The sequence below is a fragment of the Equus przewalskii genome, chromosome 5 (genome assembly GCF_037783145.1).
Source record: "Equus przewalskii isolate Varuska chromosome 5, EquPr2, whole genome shotgun sequence".
NCBI lineage: Eukaryota > Metazoa > Chordata > Mammalia > Perissodactyla > Equidae > Equus > Equus przewalskii.
Window position 1 is genome coordinate 7,647,952 of NC_091835.1, and position 16,276 is coordinate 7,664,227.

The 16,276-nt window shown below is 59.8% G+C and overlaps 1 protein-coding gene and 1 long non-coding RNA gene across 31 annotated transcripts in view; one reads left to right on the forward strand and one right to left on the reverse strand.

Annotated features, from left to right (window-relative positions):
• The window catches only part of TNS1 (tensin 1), a 206,656-nt gene that overhangs the window by 128,399 nt on the left and 61,981 nt on the right, over positions 1-16,276 (reverse strand). For 7 of the 30 annotated variants that reach the window (XM_070619882.1, XM_070619883.1, XM_070619879.1 and 4 more), the window contains exon 1: positions 4,953-5,333. The exons of 20 other annotated variants lie outside the window; for them this stretch is intronic. The gene's annotated coding sequence lies outside the window, so the exon portion shown is untranslated. Of the gene's footprint in view, positions 1-4,952; positions 5,389-11,167; positions 11,242-16,276 lie in introns of those variants that run through there. 3 more of the 30 variants (XR_011540158.1, XM_070619885.1, XM_070619884.1) reach the window with 3 other exon arrangements.
• LOC139083451 (uncharacterized) lies at positions 999-7,541 on the forward strand. Its single transcript, XR_011540160.1, has 2 exons — positions 999-1,112; positions 5,544-7,541. It is a non-coding gene; the product is annotated as an uncharacterized lncRNA (long non-coding RNA).

Below are 16,276 nucleotides of genomic sequence, written 5' to 3' on the forward strand. Positions count from 1 at the left end.
TGATGGCAACTCTCTCCGAGTCCTCCAGAAACACACATCCACATCGGCTCCCTGGGCAGACGAGCCCCCATCAGAGAGACGGGCACACTGGCGGAGTCTCTTCTCTGGGCTTTGATGCCAGGACCCCTCGAGAGAAAGTGACGCCACCGTCTCCTCCACTCTCTGACCCTATAACCCTCCCATAACCCTTAGGGATGGAACAACAAGATAAGAGAGAAAAGGGTCAACCCAGAGTCAGACCACTGGAAGAAGGCCACCACCGCCATCATCACCAATAATAACAATTACTAACATTTATGGAGCACTGACTATGTGCCAGGCACGGTCGGTTCAAGGCGCTTTACACAAACTAACTCATCTGATCCTCACAACCACATCAGGAAGCAGGTACCAGTATTCTCCCACTTCCCAGCTGAGGAAACGGAGGCTCAGAGAGGTCCAGTCACTTGCCAAGGCCACACAGCTAGTAAACATCCTGAGTTGAGCCTCAGGCTCCAGAGTCACATGTTCTGCCTCACTCTATAGACCTCTCAGTGAAGACAGCTCTGTTTCTAGTTCTAGCAAATCCTCTCCAGGCCCCGTCTAAAACCGTCCCCACTCTGTCCCTCCTAAGTCAGTCAGTTCGGCTTAGCAGCACCCTGCAGGCACAGCAAGGATCAGCAGGGAGGGGAAGGGAACAGGCGCGCCCTCAAGGAGTTTGTAATCCAGCCGGAAGACAGGTGAGCACACGGGAAGCTTGCCAGGGCCTGGAAAACTGAGGGGTCCCATATCTCTGCTGGAGAAGGCCTAGGAAGGTTCTGGGGGACCTGGACCCGGGACTGGACCCCCCACGGTGGCAGAGGGCTAGGATTCCACTCAGTCACTCCTGTAACCCCTCACACCCCATCAGCTCCCTGGAACCCCGCCCTTCTGGGCCAGTCCCTCCTGCCTCCCGAGACACCCAGGCCTGAGCTACAGGCTTCCAGCCCTAAAAAGGCAGGGATGACAGAGCCCAGACTAGCCCTGGGGAGGCAGCGCCAGGGACCGGCTCCTGCCCCGCTACCACCCCTACTCCACCAAGCTCCAACTCCAAGCCCAGCCGCCCTTCCCGAGGGAAACGAAGGAGCGGACAGGTAGGAAGATGGCCCAGGCCACCAACCTGGGCAGAGGCAGGCAGGGACCCAGGCGCACCTGCTGCGGCTCCGTCCTTGGGTGGGAAAGTGCTTCAGGCAATTGGAGAGAAGGAAGGAGAGAGGGCAGGGTGTGACCGTGCATAATGGAAGGGGCACTGGGGAGCCAGGCCTGGCCCACAGGGCTGCCAGCCCTGTTCCAGCTCGCTGGTGCCCACTGCTCTGCACGCCTAACAGCTTTGAAGTTGCGAGCCAGGGCCGTGGGGGACAGCACTGGGGACAAAAGTCCCTCCAGTCTCCCAAAACCACTCTCTCCCTCCCCCAGCACCACACCCATTTCTGACCTGCTTTTCCAGGCTCTGGTCACTGGGAGGGCTTTGCTCTGCCCCTCTCCAATACACATCCCACACCAGGCCTCAGTTTCCCCTTCTGGAGTGAAAGAGACTCGCGGCCCCAGAAATAAGCTAAGGAGCCAGAAGCGCCTGCACCTCAAGCCCTTGCCGGGACCCCAGCTCCGTCCCGACTTCTCCAGGCTCCGGGGCCTCAGCATGTCACCTTCCTGCCCCTCTCGCCCGGTCTCTGCCAGGCCGGAAGAAAGAGCATCCTAATCATGCAGCTAGTCCAGGGCCCTAGATAAGGGACCGACGTTAGACATCAGAAAGGACTTCACCCTCAGATGGAGCCAGGACTGCGCGAGGGGCTGCCCCGATGGGAGGCAGGGGCTGACTCGGGGTGACCTCAGAACCTACTCTTTCACCCTCCCCACTGAGGGAAAAGGGGTCACAGGGCATCCACCCATAGGGAGAGCAGGGCTGGGGCAGGAGGCCCAGCGTGGCTCCTGAGCCCACCCCAGAAGCCCACCTTGACCAGCACCACGGGAAGCCCCAGCCTCCCAGGGTTTGGGGTGCAGAAACCTTTGCCCCCACCCCCACCCCCACCCCGCCTCACCTGGCCTCTCGCTGCCCTGAAGGCCACCCCACCTGGAGAACAGGTCTGGAGAGGCGGTGGGGGAGGGGGTGACCTGCTCCTCCCACACTCCTCCTGAAGGGCCCTCAAGACCAACGCCCTCCCTTCTCGTACCCCCCCCCCCGCCACCCACTAGTTACACAACCCACTTCTAGCTGCCCTGACGACTTTATGTTACTTTCCATTTGGAAACTGAGGCTCAGAGGAAAGCGCCCCTGGGCTTCTCTGCATCTCAGTCTTGGCACTGCTCCTCTGTCACCAACTCCAGGCCGGTTGGGGAGGCCCCTTTGGGGGCCAAACTGGGCAGGGGCTTGAAGTGCCCAGCCTCAACGCGTCCCCCTCCTCGCCCACTGACCCCAAAGCAGCCCCTCAGCCAGGAAACGGGCTCTGACTGCAGCGGCCCAGGGGCGAGGTCTGCGGTGCTTCTGTCCCCACACCACGCCACGCAGCCCACGTCTGCTCCAGCCCTTGTGGGGTTAATGGTAGGGCCAGGCAGGGAGTGGACAAGAGGAATCGGAAGAAACTCCGAATTTTTGCAGGAAGCAGCTGGGCAGACCCGGTGGGCGGTTGAGCAATGGGTGCGAGGGCAGAGAGTCAGGCTGTCGCTCTCCAAACACTGGCGGGGAGGTCCTCTCCGTGCCCACGCCCCAGGCCAGAGGCCAGCGCCTTCCTGCTCCCCCATCCCGGGTGTCAGAGAATTCCCGGACTCCAAGAATCCCAGGACCTCAGCATCCCAAGAGACCTTCAAGGTCATCCCTTGTAACCACATCCCAGCTCAGGAATCCTCTTAAGCTGTTGTCCAGCCTCTGTCTGAACTCCCCCCCCAGGACGGGAAGCTCACTCCTTACAAGGCAGCCCATACTCCTGCTCACTGCCCGGCTTGTTAGGAAGCCCTTCGTTACCCGGAGCCGAGCTCCCTCCACCACCGAGAACCCATTCTGTCCACCTGCTCCTGCCCCTGCGTCGGGAGAAACAGGGCACTGAGAGTCCCCAGACTCCAAGGCCTCGGCCGCAGTCCACGAGCAAAGAAAAGAGGGTCACCCAACGGTGACCTCATCTCTGAACCCATCTGTACCCACCCCAGGCCCCTGCACCTGGCCACCAGCTCCCTGTTTATAACTCCGGACACCGCAGCCCCCATGGGAGATTCTGAACTGGGGCTCTGAGGGAAGTGAAGTATGAAGTATGGGATGAGGGACCAGGAAGTGGAGCCAGAAGGGTTCAAGGCCAGGGATGTGGAAGCAGAAGCTCCCAGGTTGCCTCCTCCGCCACTCAAGAATTCTCGCCTCTGGATCAAAGTCCTGGCTCCCAGCTCTGGCGGTCCTGTGACACTGGCTGAGACCCCCCCCACCCCCACCCCAGGCCACAGCCCACTGTCTCCAGCTCCCTGCCCTCTGTAGGCAGCAGAGTGGAGGCCGACCCTGAGCTGGGGTCCCAGCACTGATGCCATGTAGAGCTCTCCCACCCAGCCCCCCATCCAGAGCCAGGTCCAGGTCCTCCCTCCCACACGCCTGGGCCAGGGGGTCGGGGCAGAGGGTGCCTCAGCTGTAGCCAACTTTGAGGTCCTGTGGGAAGCGAGGGTGGGGAGACAGGAGCAGCCGCCAGCTGGCAGGGGCAGGAGAGACTTAAGGCCAAGTCTGAGCCACAATGGTCCCCACCCCACCCAGGCAGCTTCAGGAAGGGGCCCGGCAGAGACTCTAGGAAAGAGAGAGCTCCCCACACACCCTCCTGACGCCCTTGGCTTGGCTCTGGCACCTGGAAGGGGCGCTGGAGCTTCTAGAAGAGAAGTCCTGTCCCCAAAGACTCTGGGACCTGTTTTCCAGTTCCCCCTCCTGACCTCACCCCACAACGGCCGGTCCCGTCCTCCCCTGCGCAGCAGCCCCCCATCCCCTGACCCCTCCCACCCCCGCAGGACATCCAGCTTGGGAGCACACCAGGCTCCTCTCTGTCACCCCCTCCCAGTTCCTCTTCTAGGACAAGGGCCAGCCTAGAAACATCTGGGCAGGCAGTCCTGGCCCTGGTCCTGAAATGGGGGCTGGGGGACAGCCACCGAGGTTGGCTCTCCAGCTTGGGAAGGGGAGGCAGGCAGGGCACCAGAGGGTCAGAGGAGGAGACGAGGGGTGGGGAGAGAGGAAGGAGAGGGGGGTGGAAGGCAGCTGCGTGTGTCTGTTCATTAACCACCTGGATTAGCCATTCCTGCCCAGAGGGGTGAGGAGAGAGCAGGAGCTGCCGGCTGCGGGAGGGCGGCATGGCACTCATGCCAGGCTCTGCCCATGGGCAAAGGAGCTGGACCCAAGCGGAACAAGGGGCACAGTGCCTTTAACTCCAACCTCTCCAGGCCTGCCAGACCCTCCCGCAGCCCGGCCCTCTGGGAGATGAGCGGTGGGAGGAGCAGAGCCCCAGGGAGAAGGGTGCCCAGGAGCAGCTCCAGCGGGTGACAGGGAAAGAAACGAAGAGGAATAAATGCCGCACCCCTCTCGTGGTCCTCGCAGGAGAGAGCCGTGCAGACAAAATGCCCCAACCTCTCCCCTCTGGGTCAGTGTGTCCCTCCCCACTCGCCCCTGCCAGCCTCAGTCTCAAGCAGCCACTGACACCAGCAACTGCTCCAACAAACAAAACTCCTTCTGACGGGTCTCTCTCAGAGCAGGGACACCACACTTCAGACATCCCTGCCAGAACCCCGCACACGTCTGAAGGCAGGGGAGGGACTGACAGGGCGGCCTCCGGGGGTAGCCTAGCCACAGACAGGTGACAAGGGAGGCTGACCTCCCCCTCCCAATTTACACCCTCATCAGTGGTCCTGGCAGCATCAGTGCCCACGGTCCAGCAGCCCTAGTAGGCTCTAGGCCCCCTACAGAGCCCCCTCAACACACTCACCTTTCTGGCAGAGGAGCTACTGGGCGGGCTGGGCGTCTGGGCTCCAGGACAGGGGCAGTGGGCAGTGACGGGGCCGCGGCGGTGGCTGGCAAGAAGCTAGTGTCAGAGAGGAGGGCGCAAGTGAGCCTTGTGTCCAGGCAGGGAGCGGGTGCAGGGAGCGGCACTGGTCCCAGGGCCACCGCTGGGAGCGACTGAGCGAGGGCGCAGTTCGCCAGGCTCCCTCCCCCCGGCGGGCGGTGTGCACCGCCTCCTTCCCGGAGGGCCACCGCCTCCTTTAACCCCTGAAGCCTCGGCCCCCGCGGCACTCATGCCCTCATGCCCGCCTGGCTCCCTGCTGGGCCAGGCTGGCAGGGCACCTAGCCCAGCCCGGGGCTGCACGCCAAGAGGAGTGGCCTCTCCCCTCCTTAGCCACTGGCCTCCCTGAGGACCCACAGCTAGAGGCCTGAGGGCCTGGAAGGCCTGTGGGGAAAAGGGGCAGGACCCCATGGAAGGGACACAGCTGCAGAGAAATGGCCCAAGGGCTGCTGGGTTGGAAAGGACATCCGGTGAGACAATAATAATAATAATAATAGCAACTCCCGACTTTTGCAGAGCACTCTGCTTTATACTGTTTCCAACTCATTTTGTGACTGGAGCCCTAGAATCTCACTTTCGACCCTGTTTTTTCCTTATCTATCAAATGTGGGGTGACAACGCCTGCTCATCTCTCTGGGCTGAGTCGGGACATGTGTGACCATATATTCCAAAGTGACTTGAACTGAGCCCTGCTTATGAAATGCCTGCCTCCACTCTCTTTGACACGCATCAGAAAACAAGACGGATTGATGGATGGACAGATGGACAGAAATGGGATACAGCAAATAGGACAGTGCTCACGGTAGAGCCCAGGGAGTTTGCCATCGGTCCCTTCGACTTTTCTACATGTACTGAATTTCTTATAATTAAAAATATTGCGGAAACGTGATTTGGAAAGTTCAGAGTACCATACACGTGGTGAAAGTGAAGACACAGACAGGATTATTTCGAGGGAAAGGGAAAGGTCACGTGCTGCACACTCATTGTATAGCAGGCACTTAAAGAAGTCTCTCACTTAATCTTGGAGTCACCCTTGTTATTTTAGCTGAAGAAAGTGACCCTGGAGGAGTCAGGAGACTTGTCTAAGACCACCAGGGTGCAGAGCGGGACTCGGACCAGACGGGCTGGCTCCAGAGGCCAGCTCGCAACCACGCGGCCCTCCAGAGATAGCAAGGCCCTTCCCCATCCGGGCAGCCTTCCTGCAAAGTCCTGGGTCTCTCTGAGCCTCAGTTTGCCCTGCTGTACCATGAGTTTGGATCCAAAGGTCTTCAAGATCTTTTTCAGTTCTAACACTCACTAATTTGATTAATTCAGCACAACCCTTCCCCAAGCGTCAATTTTCCAAAGAGGTAAAATGACAGGGAGGCCCAGGAGAGACAAATGGCCTCAGGAAAGATTTGGGGGCGTCTGGGCCAGCGTCACAGGAGGTGGTCAGCACCTTGGAGGACTGGTCCCCCCCACTGTCAGTGACAACCCTTGACGATGAGGGGAAGGGCACCTTCGCAGGACCCTACCTGGGGAGGGCAGAGACAGAAGCGTGACTGTACCCACCCCCCCACCCCTCCCACACCCCTCCCCCCACACCCACCCCCCACAGTCCCCGCCTCCAGAGCAAGATGACCTCAGCCCTTCCCAGGTGAGAAGAGTCTGATTCCCAGAGTCACAAACTCCAGCAGCTCAGAACCTGCCAGCCGTGCCAGTGGCCTCAGTCTGCGAGCTTGGGGCTGCGGACCAGACCCGGGAAGGACGTGGCCCCAGGGACCGAGGGAGACTGAAGGACTGCTCAGGGAGGCCCGGCCCAGCCCTCACTGGCCCCAACTCTAGGGCAAAGGCAACTCCAAGCAGCTTTGGCCCGCCTGCGCCCCTGCCCCTGCAGACTGAGGGCCACTCAGGGACTTGGATCCGCCCTGGTCAGCGGAGGGAAGCGAGAGGATTCCAGCTCAGCAATCTCGGCTCCTCCAGAGGCGGAGGGAGGTGTCCGCTGTAAATGTGGAACCTCTCTTCCCCCTCCGGGGTCACAGAACAGCAGAAATGCCATCCTCCCCATCTCCTCCTTCCAATCCCCACCACCGTCATCCCGATTGACATCAAATGGTCCCTACCTCCCCACTGCCTGCCACATCCAGTCTCTGCTCTGCAGCGGGACACTGGAGGTCTGAGCTTCCCAAAGCATCAGTCAGGGCTCAGTTCAAAGGCCGCCCCTCCGTGGTCCTTCTCCAACAGCAGCATTTGGTGAGCACTGTCCCCTCCTCTGGACGCCAAAGCCTCTGGCTCATGTACTAAAGCAGTGTCACACACCTGCTGGGTGCATTTCTGCATCTCCCATGAGTTGAACAGAACCGCACGCATCCTTTTACCTCCCCTTTCCTTGTTCAGCGCCTAGCACAAGGCCAACAGTGGAAATTCTCAACAAATGTGGAATGAATACGTGAATGATGGAGTGATGGATGGAGAGATGGACGGATGGATGAATCATTGGTTAAAAATTGAATAAAGGGCACTTTTAAATGCTAATTCTGCACAAGGCTGTACCAAGACAATTGTATGCAGACTTTCATCTTTGAAGCTATGTAATCGCAAACAGAAAAACTGACCATGCTCAGACATGGAGACCATCAGGCTGATGAGTACGTCCCGGGTGCATCCCACCCAGCCCAGGACAGCGCAGACCCAGGGGGCTCTGGGAGCCTGTCCTCCAGCTGCTGTCAAGGAGCCTTTGGAGGTGACGTGGTCCACGCCCCACCCCAACGTCACCCTCTCTTCCCCAGCCTCCCTGCTCGGCACCTGGGCACAAAACCATGAGTTCAGCAAGTCTCTAGAAACCACACAGACAGGAAGTCAAGAGCTAGAGGATTTCAAAGAAGAAGAGCAGCCTTCTCCTTTATTTCAAAGAGCTGTCCCACAGCCATCATCCACCCCCGGCTTTCCCCAGGGTCATCCCGTCATCACACACACACTCACACACACTCACTCACACACACACTGAGAACTGCTTTCCACAGAGGCCTGCTCAGCCCCTTTTCTCGCCCCTCCCAGCCAATGGAGACTCAGGATTCCCAGGGTTTCCCCTTCCCACCCCCCACCCTACCCCCTCCTGAGCAGCCCCTGCCCTTCTCTCTCCTCCCCTCCCTCCATCCCCAAGTGCAGGACTGCACATCTGGTTCCAGTTGTGGTTGGTCCGTTCAGGGGTAGGCCTGGGGGGGTTCTCATAAAACTGAATAATACCAGTGTTGGAGCCCGGGGGAGCTGGGGGAAGGGAGGGCGGGAGGCCGAAGGGGGCGGGAGGGAGAGGAGCCGGCAGCAGGGAGGCAAGGAGGGACCCAGAGCGAGAAAGGAGCAGGGCGTGCCTGGCATCCAGGGAGCCTTCAATGGATGCTTGTTAACAGAAGACAGAAGCTGGAGAAACAGGGCAGGAAAGCCAGGAGGAGAGAGAGTGAGACAAAGACGGGGTCAGAATGGACCAGGAGGAGGCAAGAGCTGGAGCTGGGGGTGGTGGGGCAGCCACAGAGAGGCCATTGAGAAGAGAGGGGCATGAACTGTGTGCCTGTGGGGCCAGGTGCTGACTTAGGCACTTCCATTGGGAGAGGAGGGGATGTGACCGAGAGGCGGACAGAGGGACACAGAGACAGAGGAGAAAAGGCGAAGAGAAAGTCCAGAGAAAGATGGGTCAAGAGCACAGCATCGGGATTTCCCCGCCTCTCAGCCCCCCCAGGTGGAGGTAGGGGTCAGCCAGAGCTGCTCTCATTTCTCCCCTCTTTTCATTTTAACCAATATTTAAGCCAACCTTTCCCAGGTGTTTTTCCATGCAGGCCGCCTTTAAGACCCAGTCTTGGACATGGACTCAGAGCAGTTAAGTGATGTACCCCAAATCACAGAGCAGCTGATGAAAGAGACAGAATTTGAGTCCAGGTCTTCCACTCCAGGCCGTGTCACCAGATGACACAACTGGGGATTCCAGGTCCCAGCGCTCCCTCCGGAGGTCATCATGTCACATGCCCTTACTCTTGTGGGGCCAGACTCCCGGGTTCTTAAGCCACTAAGGGAAAGCTCCTCTGAGCTGGGCTAAGAGGAGACCACAAACATCCAGCAGGCAGGGATCTTCCTAGGATGGGGAAACGGGGTGGTGGGGGTTGTGGGGGGGTTGCTGAAGCTATCCCCTCTAGCACCACTGGCCCCACTCTCTTCCTCCCTCTCCACCACAGGGAAGGCAGGGCCACACACCCAGGTGCCAAGAGGAGAGGTCCTGGGCCTCAGAATCCTGCTGAGCCCATCACTCAGCTGGCCGGGAGCCAGGCCCTGGGGGGTCACCCTGGGCATGTGCTCAATGTCTGTGCATTTAGGCTGCAGCCTCCCCCTTCTGACCACACTCCTCCCACCCCCCACAGCTAGAGATGAGAATGGGCTATCCCCCAGGATGCTTTCATCTCAGGGTCATCCCATGGAACCCCCCCTCACCAGGGCTCCCCCCAGAGCTGATCCAGAAGCCACACCCCACCCGGCTGCCCCAGAGCCCCTCTCCCTCCCTTCTTTCCTGACACTGGGCTCCACAACCCAGGTCTCGGGCAGCTTCCTTTTCTATTTGTCATCCTTAACACCCAGGCCAGACTTGGGGGGGGCACCCCCTCTCACCGCTGGTCCCCTATTTGCATCTCATTTGCATGCATTCCCATCATCTCTCCAAGTGCGGAGATGGACCCAGCCTCCTGGGGCCCTTTGCCACACACTCCCCCAGGGAGGAGACTGAGCCTTCCACATTCCAGCTTCCTACTCTCAGATCTGCACCAGACTCGGAGAGCAGAGGGTCAGAAGGGCAGGGAGGCATGGGGAAAACAGCCTGCCAACAGCTTGTCCCCAAGACACACGCTGGCAGCCCCTCGCTCCTCTGAGCCTGCCTCAGTTTCCAGGCACTTGGATCTGACACCAAGAGCCTCAGATTGGGGGTCAGGGCCTCGGGTTCCAGCCCTGCTCAGCCACCGATGCCTTGGTGGCCAGAGCTCACTCTCGGTCCCTCCTGGCTTCCACCTCCTGATCCGACAACCTCTAACGTCCCCTCGAAGACGTTTCTAGGCCGATGTGGGTCCTCGGTGGCAGGTCACCTTCGGCACCAGTTCACAGCACCCAAATGGCTGTCACCTGAGAAGCGCGATTTCAAGGCTGGAGGGACCGGGATGTCATGGGCTCCGGGGCGGGATTCCACTCCAGCCTCCTCCCTCACGGAGCCACATCCCCACCCCAAGCCCATATTATAAGGCTCCCAGAGCCGCAGGGCAGGCGGGCGGGGAATCCCCCAGACCTATACTATCTGGATCTCAGGAAGGCGTTGGCAGCATCGCCATGAGCACCCGGAGACAAGATAGAAGCTGAGCGGATTCCCAGCCAGCAAGCCGGGGGGTGCTGATTAATAGATCAATGTCAACTTCCTGGCTTGCCAAAGGGCTCTGTCCTCTGCCCTGGCTTGCCCAACACACTTATCAGCAACTTAGGTGAAAACTTAGAACAGAGGCTTAGCAAGTACACAAAGCAAAAAAAGCAGAAGGAAGAGCTAAGACCCTGAACCAAATCGAAATGCAAAACTGACTTTATAAACAGACCAAAATTAGCAAGGGAACATTTCTCTTGGGGTAAAGTCCTCAACAAAGGTTCAAAAGTCATTTAAAAAAACTGAATTAGTAAAAGTTCATGTAGGGAAAGGTCTAAGATTTAGTGAAAACAGAAATTCAGCGTAGCTGACAGTAGGATACGGCTGCCCCCAAACGGCATATGTGCTTTTTGGTTGCACGAATACAGGTATAGAATCCAGACCAAAGGAGGCGAGAGTTATACTCTACTCCATGCTGCTCACACACTATCAGAAATGTCAAGTTCTCTTCCGTGTTCTATAAACCAAAGAGCATCCAGAGGAGGACAGCAGTAGACACTCAATAAATATTTGTTGAATAAAAGTGCAAGGACGGTTCAAGAAATTGGGCCCAATTTTTATTTCAAATGATAAACAAAAGACACAACAAGCATCACCGAATACCTGAAAATCTGTCCTGGGAGAGTGAGCCAGGCAAACCCCAATGACCACATGCACCTCCCTTGCCTCTCTGCCCCTTCCTCTGTGAACTCCTTGAAGCCTGGGACCACTTCCCACTCACCTCCGAATGTCCACAGGGCAGGAACAGCCAGGGGCTGGGCAGCCGCTGAGGACGGGCCAGCTCCCGACAAGGCCAGGCTGTAGGCGCTGATGAAGGGAGCGTGCTGGCTCCAGCAGGAGCTGATCTTCAGCCAAGCCAGCGGCCAGGCTGGAGGAGGCGACGAGCGGGCTGGGGGCTGGGCGTTTGGCTGGCGCAGGCTGGCCCGCGTGCTGGTCAACAGGCCTCCCTCCCCTCCAGACTCCCCTCTGGCCACTGTCAGTAGCCCTGGGGGACTGACCCCAGCCAGACACCCTTCCCGAAGTCTGGAGCTGCCCACAACCGAGGTCCCGCCATCCCTGGGTCCTCTCCCTCCTCTCTGTCACCCCCTGCACGGCCTCTCCCACCTCCTCGCTCTTTGGGCACCTACCCCCCTTCCCCCCACCCCTCCCCTCCCCACATCTCACCGTCCCTTCTCCCTAACATCCCACCTCATCCTCCAGTGTTCCTCTTCCAACTCTGTCTCCCTGCCCTGAGCCCCGTGGCAGTGGGCTGCCCAAAATGTCCCCTCGCCCTGCTCGTACACTCTCCCCGTAGTCTTTAGGTATAGAGCCTTTTAGGGTGGGCGAGACCTGGAGAATTCTCTCCTGAGGACTCAGGGTGCACCCCTCTAGACCACAATGATCACTTTGCTCCCTTGGAATGAGGTGCTGTCCCTCAGGGCAGGAGAATCAGAGAAACCTGTCCCCGCCCTACCGAGGCCCAGGCGTGCAGGGGAAACCGCCCCACTCACTGGCTGTGTGACCTCAGGCAAGTTACTTAACCACTCTAAGCACGGAGTGCCGAGTCTGGCACAGAGCAGCCCTCCATGCGCATATGCCCCCCCCATCCTCCTCCTTGAGAGACGCCATCGCCGTCCCCACCCCGGACGCCCCCACCCCAGAGTCACCATCCATCTCTCCTTCCGGTCTATCTCTTCCACCCTGTTTAAGAAATGCTCGAATTTTCAGACAGCTCTCCTGGGCCGGGTGCTGTTCTGAGAGCTGTGTGGGTGTCGACTTGCTTTAACCCTCCCTGCAACCTTAGGGGTCCTGCCCATCGTGAATCCCACTTCACAGACGAGGACGCTGAAGTTCAGAGACGTCGCCGCCGTCACCGTCCTCCCCTCCATCTGAAGCAGCAGCCTGAGCGGCAGCGGCCGCAGGGCCCGGCTAGCGGACATCCTGCACCATGCCGGGCTCTGCTGTGTGCTGTGCCAGGGACTCCAGCCAGCCTCCGCCTCAGAGCTCACTCCATGCCGCGGCTGCCCTCTCCACCCACTGGAACCTGCACCCCCCGGTACCGGTACCGCTTCGGAGAACAAATCCCTTCAAAGCTTTATTCAAGAATCTCACACACACTCAGGGGCTCACAGTCCCCCAGCGCAGCCGCTTCCAGGCTGGACACGTCCAGTCCTTTCTCAGTTTCTGGACCTTTCCACATTCCAGGTGCTCAGTGGTTTCTCTGGCCCTGATTTTTTTCCAGTGGCCCCTCATTCAGTCAGTCAGTCACTCACTCATTCATTCAACAAATGCTGTTTGCAAACACGAGCACAGCCTGATGGAATGCCTGCCCTCAAGGGACAGTGGCCTGGAGGAGACACTGCAGAAGAGCACACCGCACACAGAGTGGGGTGGGGGACAGGAAGGGACAGGACAGGACATGGAGGGAGGGATGGCTCGGATCCCAACAGCTCGTGTACACTTCAGATGGGCGGCCCCGGGATAAGCGTGAGCTCGTTCCCCGCTGCCCGCAGCCCCAGACAAGACGTCCCTCTAACCCAGCTCCGTACAGTGGGGGAGATCAGACGGGGAGGCGAGGCCACTTGCCCAAAGTCAACAATCCTAAGACAGCGCAGGGGCAGTGGCGCCAGGAGGAGCCACATTTGAACACTAGCCACTGCGCCATATTGCCTCTAAGAGCTTCAGAGAGGGTCCTGACGACCCAGCTCCCAAACTGATGACCCCCCCTGCCAGCAGCAGCAGGACCACACCCGTGTCAGGCTTTCATCCAGGTCTCCCAGGGCAGCACCGGCTTCACCAAGACAACGGGCACCCGAACGCCTCCAGACCCCCTGCCGGTTCGCCCACAGGACGCCACCTTCAGACCTTTGACCTTCACTCGGTCAGCTTCGAGGCGGCTAGAGGGACTGTCCAAAGAGATGCACGTGGACCAACGGCCAGCCCCTCCCAGCAGCGCTTGCTCGAGACGCGGCTCCCAGTCTCACCGATGGGACCAGGGAGGGGGCAAGAAGGACTCCACACTCCGAGTACCAACCCCCAGCCTCTCCCCAAGACTCACAAAACGTGCGCAAGAATTGAGCCAACCGGCCCAATCCCATCCTCGTAGCAACGTGGGAACTGAGGCCCAGCGAGGCCACATAGGGAGTCCCAGTGTCACCCTAGAACCAGGTGTCCAACTCCCAGTGCAATGCCCAGGCGAGCCCCCAGAAGAGCGAGGGCCGCCCCACCTGTGCGGGGATGGCAGCCGGAGCCTGTCACTTAACCACGAGGAGGGAGAGAGCAGTTCAGCCCCGGGTGGGGAGGGCCCACAGAGCCTGGATAAAGGATGTTTGGGTCCAGGTGCAGCACGGTCCTGCTCTCCGCCAGATGACCAGAACAGAGGCTGGACTGGGAAGGGGACAGGGCGAGGAGCAGCCGCTGGAGCCCTCCGCTCTGGGTGCTTCTCCCCAGGGAGCCCGCGGGGGCCTGTTTCCTAGGAACATGGTGTTCAGGCTGTGAGTCTTGGCCCCAGCTCCCTCCCTGGCACACCTCCAGCGGCCTGTTTAATAATGTACAGCCAATCGGCCATTAATGGCAGATTCCAAAAGAAAAAAAAGTTTGCCGGTGGTTTTTGTTGTTGTTGGTTTCTTCTTTTCCTTCCGGGCAGTCGGTGATGTTGTGAAAAACAAGTCTTCTCTGGCTGGCACCCAGGACAATCACAGGCTGCCCAGGCTGAGGGATCCTGGCAGATCCCACCTGCCCCGTCCACCCCCGCCCACCGTGCCCAGGCACCAAAGTGCCCGCTCCCACCTCCACACTCCTGGCGACACCCCGGGCCAGCAATGCCGGGGGGGCCAGCCATACTGGCACCTGCGAGCTCCAGGGAGGCATAAGAGGGCCGAGGGAGAGGATGTGGGGCTGCTGGTGGGGCAGAGGGAGGGCAGGTGGGGGGCCCAGCTCTACATGGGCCCTGCGCTTCCTAGGAATTCCACTCCCGTCTGGCCAGAGTGGGAGCAGAAGGTGGGGCTGGAGCAGCCCAGCCAGGTATGAGAACTTCAGTCCAGAGGTAGAAGGCCAGCTCTCCTGGGCAGGACAGGGCAAGGGAGCAAGCATCCAGGGCCTGGCCCCCTTGGGGCTGGCTCCTCTCCACCTGAGAGTCATGGTAGGACCAGGGGAGCTCAGAAGCAGAAGACTCATAGGAGGGCAGTTAGAGGAGGCAGTGGGAACTCAGTCCTGTAGGAAGCCACATAGTGGACACACAGGCCCGGGCTGTCCATAGCAGCTGGCCTGGAGGAGAAACCCAGCCAGACTCTCCTCACCTTTCCAGCCTGGCAAGGCACCGCCACCCCGAAATACGAGCCAGACCTGCAGCGTGGTGGCAAGAGCAGCCAGGAGCCAGGGGGCTAGGTCCTTCTGGTTCCAACTGGCTCCCCCATGACCCTGGGCCAGTCTTGTGCCCTCTCTGGGCCTCTATCTCATCGCCATGCCACAAGCGGAATAAGCTGGGGTTCTCCCGTCCTGCCTGGGGGTTCTGGACCGAGAGGGACTGCCAAGGCGAGATGCAGGGCAGACAGAGCTCCATAATCACGACGACAACGGTGATGATGACGATGGTGATGAAATGTTGTCGTTTATGGAGCTCCTAGCGTGTTCCAGGCACAGTATTTTTTTCTCTAATTTTAACTCTAACAGGCAGGGACTGATTGTCACCATCATACAGAGGAGGAGACGAGGCCGACAGAGGCGAAGTCACTTGCCCAAGGTCACAAGCCAGTGAGTGATAGAGGCCAGCTGACCTCAGGGCTCCTTCCCCCGCTGCCTCGGAGATTCTAGTCAATGGGGTGGCCCAGATCCCAAGCGCCAAGAGCCCCAGGAGCCCGTCCTGCATGCTGTCCCCGCCTCCCCACGCAGCCCCCAACTTCTCATCAAGCCTGGTGGTCATCAGCCTCCTCTCCTCCCTTACTTTCCTCCTGCTCCCTAGGGCCCCCTGGGGCACCTGCTTCCTCAGGGCAGGGGCACACACAGACACAGCCACACAATCACACACACTCACACTCAGATACACATACACTCGTACCCACACAGGCACATGCCCACAAACACATGTACACATGGATCCATGCACACATACACACATACACAGATCCATGTACACATTCCCATGCACGCACACGCACACACTTGCACACAGGCTCACTCGGGAGCCCCAGCTGGGGGAGGCTGGGCGCAGACACCCACAGGGCGTCTGGGCAGGCGGAGCTGGACAGGTGTCTGCCACGCGCCCCAGGGCTTGTTCCAAAGGCCCGAAGGCTGCCGGCTAATAATACCACGGCACATTCCTGGCCCGAGATAAGCGGCCTCAAGCATCCTCGGCACGTTCCGGCGCCGAGTCTCAGCCCTGTGGATGCCACCCACCCGCAGCGCCGTCCTGGAGGAGCCCAAGGAGCCGGCGCCAGCAGCACGCATGCCTGGCCAGGGCCCGCCGCTCTCCCCGCACTCTGCGTCTCCCTCTCCAGGGACCCCAGGCCTGCTATGGCCTCAGTCTCCCTCAGACACCCACGCAGGAAAGAGAGGAGGTCTGTACTCATCCTGAGAAGTGGGCTAACACACAGCTGCCCCCCTGCACCCAGGCCCTCCTCGCGGGGCAGACACACACCCCACGCCGCCTCGGGGACCCTGCACGCACGGCCGGGCAGAGGCTGCAGGCAGCTCCGAGCCCCTCCTGCAGGGTTCCGGAGTCTCCTCCCCCGTCCTACCATCAGGCAGTGACAGCATTGTCATGGCCACCATCCCACAGGGGCGAGGACTGCACTTCCCTGAGACCCCACGGCCAGAATCTGAACCCAGGTCTTCCAACTCCTACCCAGGGCTT